The following is a 7,033-nucleotide window of genomic DNA, read 5'->3' on the forward strand; positions in this document are numbered from 1 at the left end:
GCAGTGGCATGATCTTGGCTCACTGCAACCTCCGCCTCCCAGGTTCAAGCGATTCTCCTGCCTCAGCCTCCCAAGTAGCTGGGATTACAGGCGTCTACCACCACGCCCAGCTAATTTTTGTATTTTTGGTAGAGATGGGGTTTTGCCATGTTGGCCAGGCTGGTCTTGAACTCCTGACCTCAAGTGATCTGCCCGCTTCGGCCTCCCAAAGTGCTGGGATTACAGGTGTGAGCTACTGCGCCAGGTCCAGTTCTATTCCGCTGTGTGCATCTTCCACTTGGTCTATCCATTTTCCTGCCTCCTTGCTTTTAAGCCTGTTTGGTTTGCCTGTGCTGATGTTGTTATGACATTACCAACATGCGAGAGTCAAGTAAAAGTTCCTCATGCTTTTCAGGCTACCATACTGAATTTTCTATTTTAATAGAGTTGCTATAGATCAGACCCTTGAGCCACGCAGGGGTTAGGGGTGCCAACCCCTTGCATAGTCAAAACTTCACATATAACTTCTTTTTCTTTTTTTTTCTTTCTTTCTTTTTTTGGATGGAGTCTCACTCTGTTGTCCAGGCTGGAGTGCAGTGGCACGATCTTGGCTCACTGCAAGCTCCGCCTCCCGGGTTCACACCATTCTCCTGCCTCAGCTTCTGAGTAGCTGGGACTACAGGCGCCCGCCACCATTCCCGGCTAGTTTTTTGTATTTTTAGTAGAGACGGGGTTTCACCATGTTAGCCAGGATGGTCTCGATCTCCTGACCTCGTGATCCGCCCGCCTCGGCCTCCCAAAGTGCTGGGATTACAGGCGTGTGCCACCGCGCCCGGCCTGTCCTTGTCTTTATTGTACATGTGATAATAACAGAAAAGGAAAGATGGAGTCTTCATGTTGGGTGTGCCTGGCCCCAGGTAGCCCCTTTCTATTGGCACAGCTGCTGGCATTCACTCATGTAAGTTTTTAGCATGTTTATCTGTGTTTGCAGCTTGATTTTTCAGGCTGCTCTTTGTTAGAAAAAAATAATTTTGGGGACTGCTTTTTGTTAGAAGAGAGATCTTGTCAAGGACTCTTTTACCCTCACTATCTGTCTAAATAATTTCTTTCTATCTCCTGTATCATTATTAGATGCAGGTTAGAACTTTTTTTTTTTTTTTTTTTAATAATTATTGTGTCTGGGCCAGGCGCAGAGGCGCGCGCCTGTGATCCCAGCAGTTTGGGAGGCCAAGGCGGGCCGATCATTTGAGGCCAGGAATTTGAGACCAGCCTGGCCAACATGGCGAAACCCCGTCTCTACTAAAAATACAAAAATTAGCCGGGCATAGTGGTGGGCGCCTATAAGCTCAGCTACTCAGAATGCTGAGGGAGGAGAGTTGCTTGAACCCAGAGGGTGGAGGTTGCAGTGAGCCGAGAATGCACCACTTCACTCCAGCCTGGGCAACAGAGTGAGACTCCGTCTCAAAAAAAAAACAAAAAAAAAAAAACTGTTGTGTCTGTCATAATGGTTTTTTGTCTTGTATGTGCTACAGATGAGAATCAAGGACTGGCTCGATGGCTGTGGACTGAGTTGTATTTCTTTTCAAGGTGAGAGGAAGGTAAGACAATGATCAAACCCCCAAAACTTTCCTCCTTCCTGACCTGGCTCCTGTGGAATTTACATAACTGGCTTTCTCTCTGGGGTAATCTCACTAAAACTACTTTCCAAATTGCTTTGCAGAGCAGCAAACATAAATATTAACTTCAAGGTTGGAAAGTGCTGCTTTTTAATAAAAAGAGAGAATTTAACCAGATGCAGAAATATGAACTTAGCTCCTTCTCCAATACCGTCTTTGCTTCTTAATATGCTCCCCACATACGCCTCGTGCCAGGGCTCTGCATACATTGTACGTTTGGAGAATAATTATGAAAATCAGATTACACGCAACTGCCCCATTAAAGAAAACCATTTGGTTTGCTTTGAACTGTGGCTTCTGAAGAGGCCAGTTCCGTATAATCTTAATTAAGGACAAGGAGCAAACATTTCCTGAGCTCATACGGTTCGCACTCTGTGCCTGCTGGGGCCCGCACTGTGTGGTCTCGGTCAACCTCCCTTACCCACACTCTTGCCATGGAGAATCTGGGTCTGCAGAAAGAAGGACCGGAGTCCAGTGTGTTTGAACAAACAGAAATGTTGTTTCTCTGTGTATAGTATCCAAACACACGACCCTTGAACAACACAGGTTGGAATTGTGCAAGTCCACTTACATGTGGATCTTTTTCTTTTCTTTTCTTTTTCAAATAGAGATGGAGGTCTTGCTATGTTGCGCAGGTTGGTCTTAAGCTGCTGGCCTCAAGCTATCCACCCACATCGGCCTCCCAGAGTGCTGGGAAAATCTTTTTCAATAAAAGTTACACCGAGCTAGGCATGGTGGCTTACACCTGTAATCCCAGCACGTTGGGAGGCTGAGGTGGACAGATCACATGAGGTCAGGAGTTCGAGACCAGCCTGACCAACATGGCAAAACCCCGTCCCTACTAAAAAAAAAAAAAAAAGTAGCCAGGCATGGTGGTGCATGCCTGTAATCCCAGTTACTCAGGAGGCCGAGGCAGGAGAATTGCTTGAGCCCAGGAGGCAGAGGTTGCAGCAAGCCAAAATCACGCCACTGCACTCTAGCCTGGGTGACAGAGTGAGACTCCGTCTCAAAACAAAACAAAACACAAAAAAAGTTACACCTAGCGTCTGCCTCTCCTACCTCCCCTTCCACCTCCGCTGCCCCTAAGACCAACCCCTCCTCTTCCTCCTCCTCCTCAGCCTACTCAATATGAAGATGAGGATGAAGACCTTGATGATGATCCACCTTCCCTTAATGAAGAGTAAAATACATGTTCTCTTCCTGATGATTTTCTTGGAACATTTTCTTTCCTCTAGCTGGCTGTGTATCATAAGAATATAATGTGTTCATCGACCATTTGTCATTGGTAAGGCTTCCAGCCAACAGTAGGCTATTAGTAGTTAAGTTCTGGAAGAATCAAAAGTTATACATGGCCAGATGCGGTGGCTCACACCTGTAATCCCAGTGCTCTGGGAGGCCGAGGCAGGAGGATTGTTTGAGGCCAGGAGTTTGAGGCCAGCCTAGGCAACGTGGTAAGACCTCATCTCCACAAAAAATAAGAAAAATTAGCCAGTGATGCTGGTGCACACCTGTACAGTCCCAGTTACTCAGGAGGCTGAGGCAGGAAGATCAACTGAGCCCAGGAGTTCAAGGCTACAGTGAGCTGTGATCGCACCACTGCTCTCCAGCCTGGATGACAGAGCAAAACTCTGTCTCAAAAAAAAAAAAAAGAAGTTAGGGTGCAGACAGTCAACTTTGGACACCCTACACAAATAATACACCTAGCTCTAACCAGTTTTTCACGCCTTATACAAATGGCACACAAGGTCCAACCAATCTTTTGTGCCCTACGCAAATCAGACGCCGCCTTCTTCAACTAATCTGTAAAATCCCCTGACATTTCACCATGGAACCAACAACCCATTTTTTCGGGACCTCTCTCTATGCAGAGAGCTCTTCTCTTTCTTTCACCTATTAACTTCCACTCTAAACCTCACTGTCGGTGTGTCCACGTCTTAGTTGTCTGTGGCTGTGAGACACCGAATCTCGGGTATCACCCCAGAAAAATGAGGCCACTTCAATAAGCCATCATCCTATCCAAGTGTAAACACGAAATTCGCTTATGTTTCATATACACCTGTACACAGAGTCTGAAGGTAATTTTATACACATTTTAAAGAATTTTGTGCGTGAAACAAAGTTTATGTACAAGAGATATCACAGCTGAAGGGGGCTGGAAGGGTCTTTTCTTTCCCTGGGGCTGCTGAATATGCAGTGTGTTATGTGCCTGGTGCTTGAACTGTAACCTGTCACGTGAGGTCAGGTGTGGAATTTTCACTTTTGGCATCATGTCAGTGCTCCGAAATGTTCAGATTTTGAAGCATTTCATTAGGGATATTTGACCTGTGGCTGTTTTTACTTCCCCATTTAATTTGTTTGTTTGTTTCTTTTTTTTTTTTTTTTTTTTGAGATGGAGTTTCACTCTTATTGCCCAGGCTGGGGGGTCTTAGCTCACCACAACCTCTGCCTCCTGGGTTCAAGTGATTCTCTTGCCTCAGCCTCTCAAGTTGCTGGGATTACAGGTGTGCACCGCCATGTCCAGCTAATTTTGTATTTTTAGTAGAGATGGGGTTTCTCCATGTTGGCCAGGCTGGTCTCAAACTCCTGACCTCTGGTGATCCGCCCACCTCAGCCTCCCAAAGTGCTGGGATTACAGGCGTGAGCCACCACACCTGGCTAACTTCCCCGTTTGAGATGTGAAGGTAATCCACCCTAACCATAAATTAGTTTTTCATAGTGTTCAATAAAAAATAAATCATCTTAGTCTCTAGACAAAGAGGTGCAAGGAAAATTGAGTTAATGAATGCAGTGCTTTTGGTCTGAGAATGTGAAAGGCATCACTCACCCGGGGAAGGGAACAATGATAAACTTTACCAAGAAGGCACTATTTACATGGGATTTCTTAGTAGTGAGTACCCCGCTTGCATTTAACATAGGATTCCATTTGTATACAAATTAGGTCTATAAAATGCCAGGAACCCTCCAGCAGTGCAAAGCCCGGGCCAATTTCTCTTTACAACTAAGCACCACTTGGTCATCACTAGTTCTGCTTGAAATATGGGGCCACTGTTCTTTCACGCTGTAATCGCACATTCAAACTGTCTCTGCCATGTTCAAATGAGCAATAACCAAATGAAAATTGTAAATTCTTTGTGTTCACTGGCAAGTTGGAACCACTGATGAAAGCTTCAAAAATCCATTATTTCCTGGGCACTCACCAGACCCCCCACAGATGCATCTCTGTGTCTTCACTGGACCTTGGCTTTTGCCCATTCACATCCCCCATGAGGATGGCTCTTGTCCATTTTCTCTCCCAGTTGGTGTTTCTTCTCCCCTCTCTCTCTCCTGGTTAGAGGCTCTTCACTGGGGGTTCGTGGGGTGCCAAGGGCAGTAGGGGTGTCAGGGGGCCTTCCGAAGCAGGCTATTGTTTCAGAATGATGTTGCATGTCACATATCACACGTGGCATTGTTTGTGCTTCTCCAGACTAGAGGGTCTGTCCCATGCACCAGATTCTCAAAGAGGCCAGAGACCCCTGCCCTAGATGACAGTCTCACCCCAGGATCCAGAGAGCACCCGGCTCTGTGCTCAGCCCTGCTGTGTCACAATCCCACTGAGCTGTCAACAACCACATTCTCAGCCGGGAGCAGTGGCTCACACCTATAATCCCAGCACTTTGGGAGGCTGAGGCAGGTGGATCACCTGAGGTCAGGAGTTTGAGACCAGTCTGGCCAACATGGTGAAACCCTGTCTCCACTAAAAATACAAAAATTAGCTGGGTGTGGTGGTAGGCACCTGTAATCCCAGCTACTCAGGAGGCTGAGGCAGGAGAATGGCTTGAACCCAGGAGGCAGAGGTTGCAGTGAGCTGAGATCCTGCCATTGCACTCCAGCCTGGGTGACAAGAGCAAAACTCCATCTCAAACAAACAAACAAACAAACAAAAAACTAACCACATGCTCAATGTTTCTGTGTCTTCCCTGCTGGTTAGTGACATCCAAGGCAGGCCACATGAGTAAGAACCCTGTGAGATCTTCCACCTTTCACTTCCCTAACGCAGAATCCAGTCATTCTCCAGGTCTTGGGGCACCCAACTCCAAATGTTCATTTCTCTCTATCCTCCTCCTTCCCTGTGGCGCTGCCTGGGTGTGTAGCCTCAGCACCCCTTTTGTCAAACTGGTCTCTGGCTCTGGGGTTTCCTTGCTCCATCCTCCACACTGGGTCAACTCTCTCAATGGCCACCTCCTTCCTTGCACAAGATCAAGTGCTGACTCCTGATCTGGGTGCTGGAGGGCCGTCCTTTCCATCACCCCCATTCTCCTCACCCAGGTTCTCAGGCCACATAGGCAGGCTTGCCACAGTCATGGGTTGACTTGTGCGCTGCCCCCATCTTAGTCCATTTACATTGCTATGAAGGAACGTCTGGAGCTGGTAATTTTTTATTTTTATCATTTATTTATTTAGAGACAAAGTCTCACTCTTGTCCTCCAGGCTGGAGTGCAATGGCATGATCTCGGCTCACTGAAACCTCTGCCTCCCAGGTTCAAGCGATTCTCCTGCCTCAGACTCCCCCGTAGCTGGGATTATAGGCACCTGCCACCACGCCCGGCTAATTTTTGTATTTTTAGTAGAAGCAGGCTTTCACCATGTTGGCCAGGCTGGTCTTGAACTCCTGACCTTAGATGATCTGCCCTCCTCAGCCTCCCAAAGTGTTGGGATTACAGGCATGAGCCACCATGACTGGCCTATTTTTATTTTTTTTTTGAGATGGAGTCTTGCTCTGTCGCCCAGGTTGGAGTGCAATGGCGTGATCTCGGCTCACTGCAACCTCCGCCTGCTGGGTTCAGGCAATTCTGCCTCAGCCTCCCGAGTAGCTGGGATTACAGGCATGCATCATGACACCCACCAGTTTTAGTAGAGACAGGGTTTCACCATGTTGGCCAGTCTAGCCTCAAACTCCTGACCTCAGGTGAACTGCCGGCCTTGGACTCTCAAAGTGCTGGGATTACAGGCATGAGCCACCGGGCCCGGCCGAAGCTGGTAATTAATAAAAAAAAAAGGAGGTTTCCTCGCCCACGGCTCTGCAGGCTACACAAGCAGCATGGCACAGCATCTGCACTGGTGAGGGCCGCAGGCTGCTTCTCCTCCTGGCAGAAGAACTGGTGGAGCCACATGCAGAGATTACAGGGCAAGAGAGGAAGCAAGAAAAGAGGGGGATGACCAGCTCTCAAGGGAGCTAACAGAGCGAAAACACTCATTACTATGAGGATGGCACAAAACCATCCATGAGGGAGCCTCCCCAGGACCCACACACCCCCAACCAGGCCCTCCCTCCAACACAGGATTGAATTTCAGTATGGGGTTTGGGGGAGTCAAATATCCAATGCATAGCACCCCCAAAA

The 7,033-nt window shown here is 47.8% G+C and overlaps 1 long non-coding RNA gene across 1 annotated transcript in view; it reads left to right on the top strand.

Moving 5' to 3' along the window:
* The window catches only part of LOC108514007 (uncharacterized), an 18,002-nt gene extending 16,425 nt beyond the window's left edge, over positions 1 to 1,577 (top strand). Inside the window, exon 3 of the long non-coding RNA XR_001881077.1 lies at positions 1,512 to 1,577. This is a non-coding gene — a long non-coding RNA (uncharacterized LOC108514007). The remainder of the gene's footprint in view (positions 1 to 1,511) is intronic.
* Positions 1,578 to 7,033: the final 5,456 nt, after the last annotated feature.

This window comes from Rhinopithecus bieti, unplaced genomic scaffold (genome assembly GCF_001698545.2).
Source record: "Rhinopithecus bieti isolate Rb0 unplaced genomic scaffold, ASM169854v2 scaffold_33210, whole genome shotgun sequence".
Classification (NCBI taxonomy): Eukaryota; Metazoa; Chordata; class Mammalia; order Primates; family Cercopithecidae; genus Rhinopithecus; species Rhinopithecus bieti.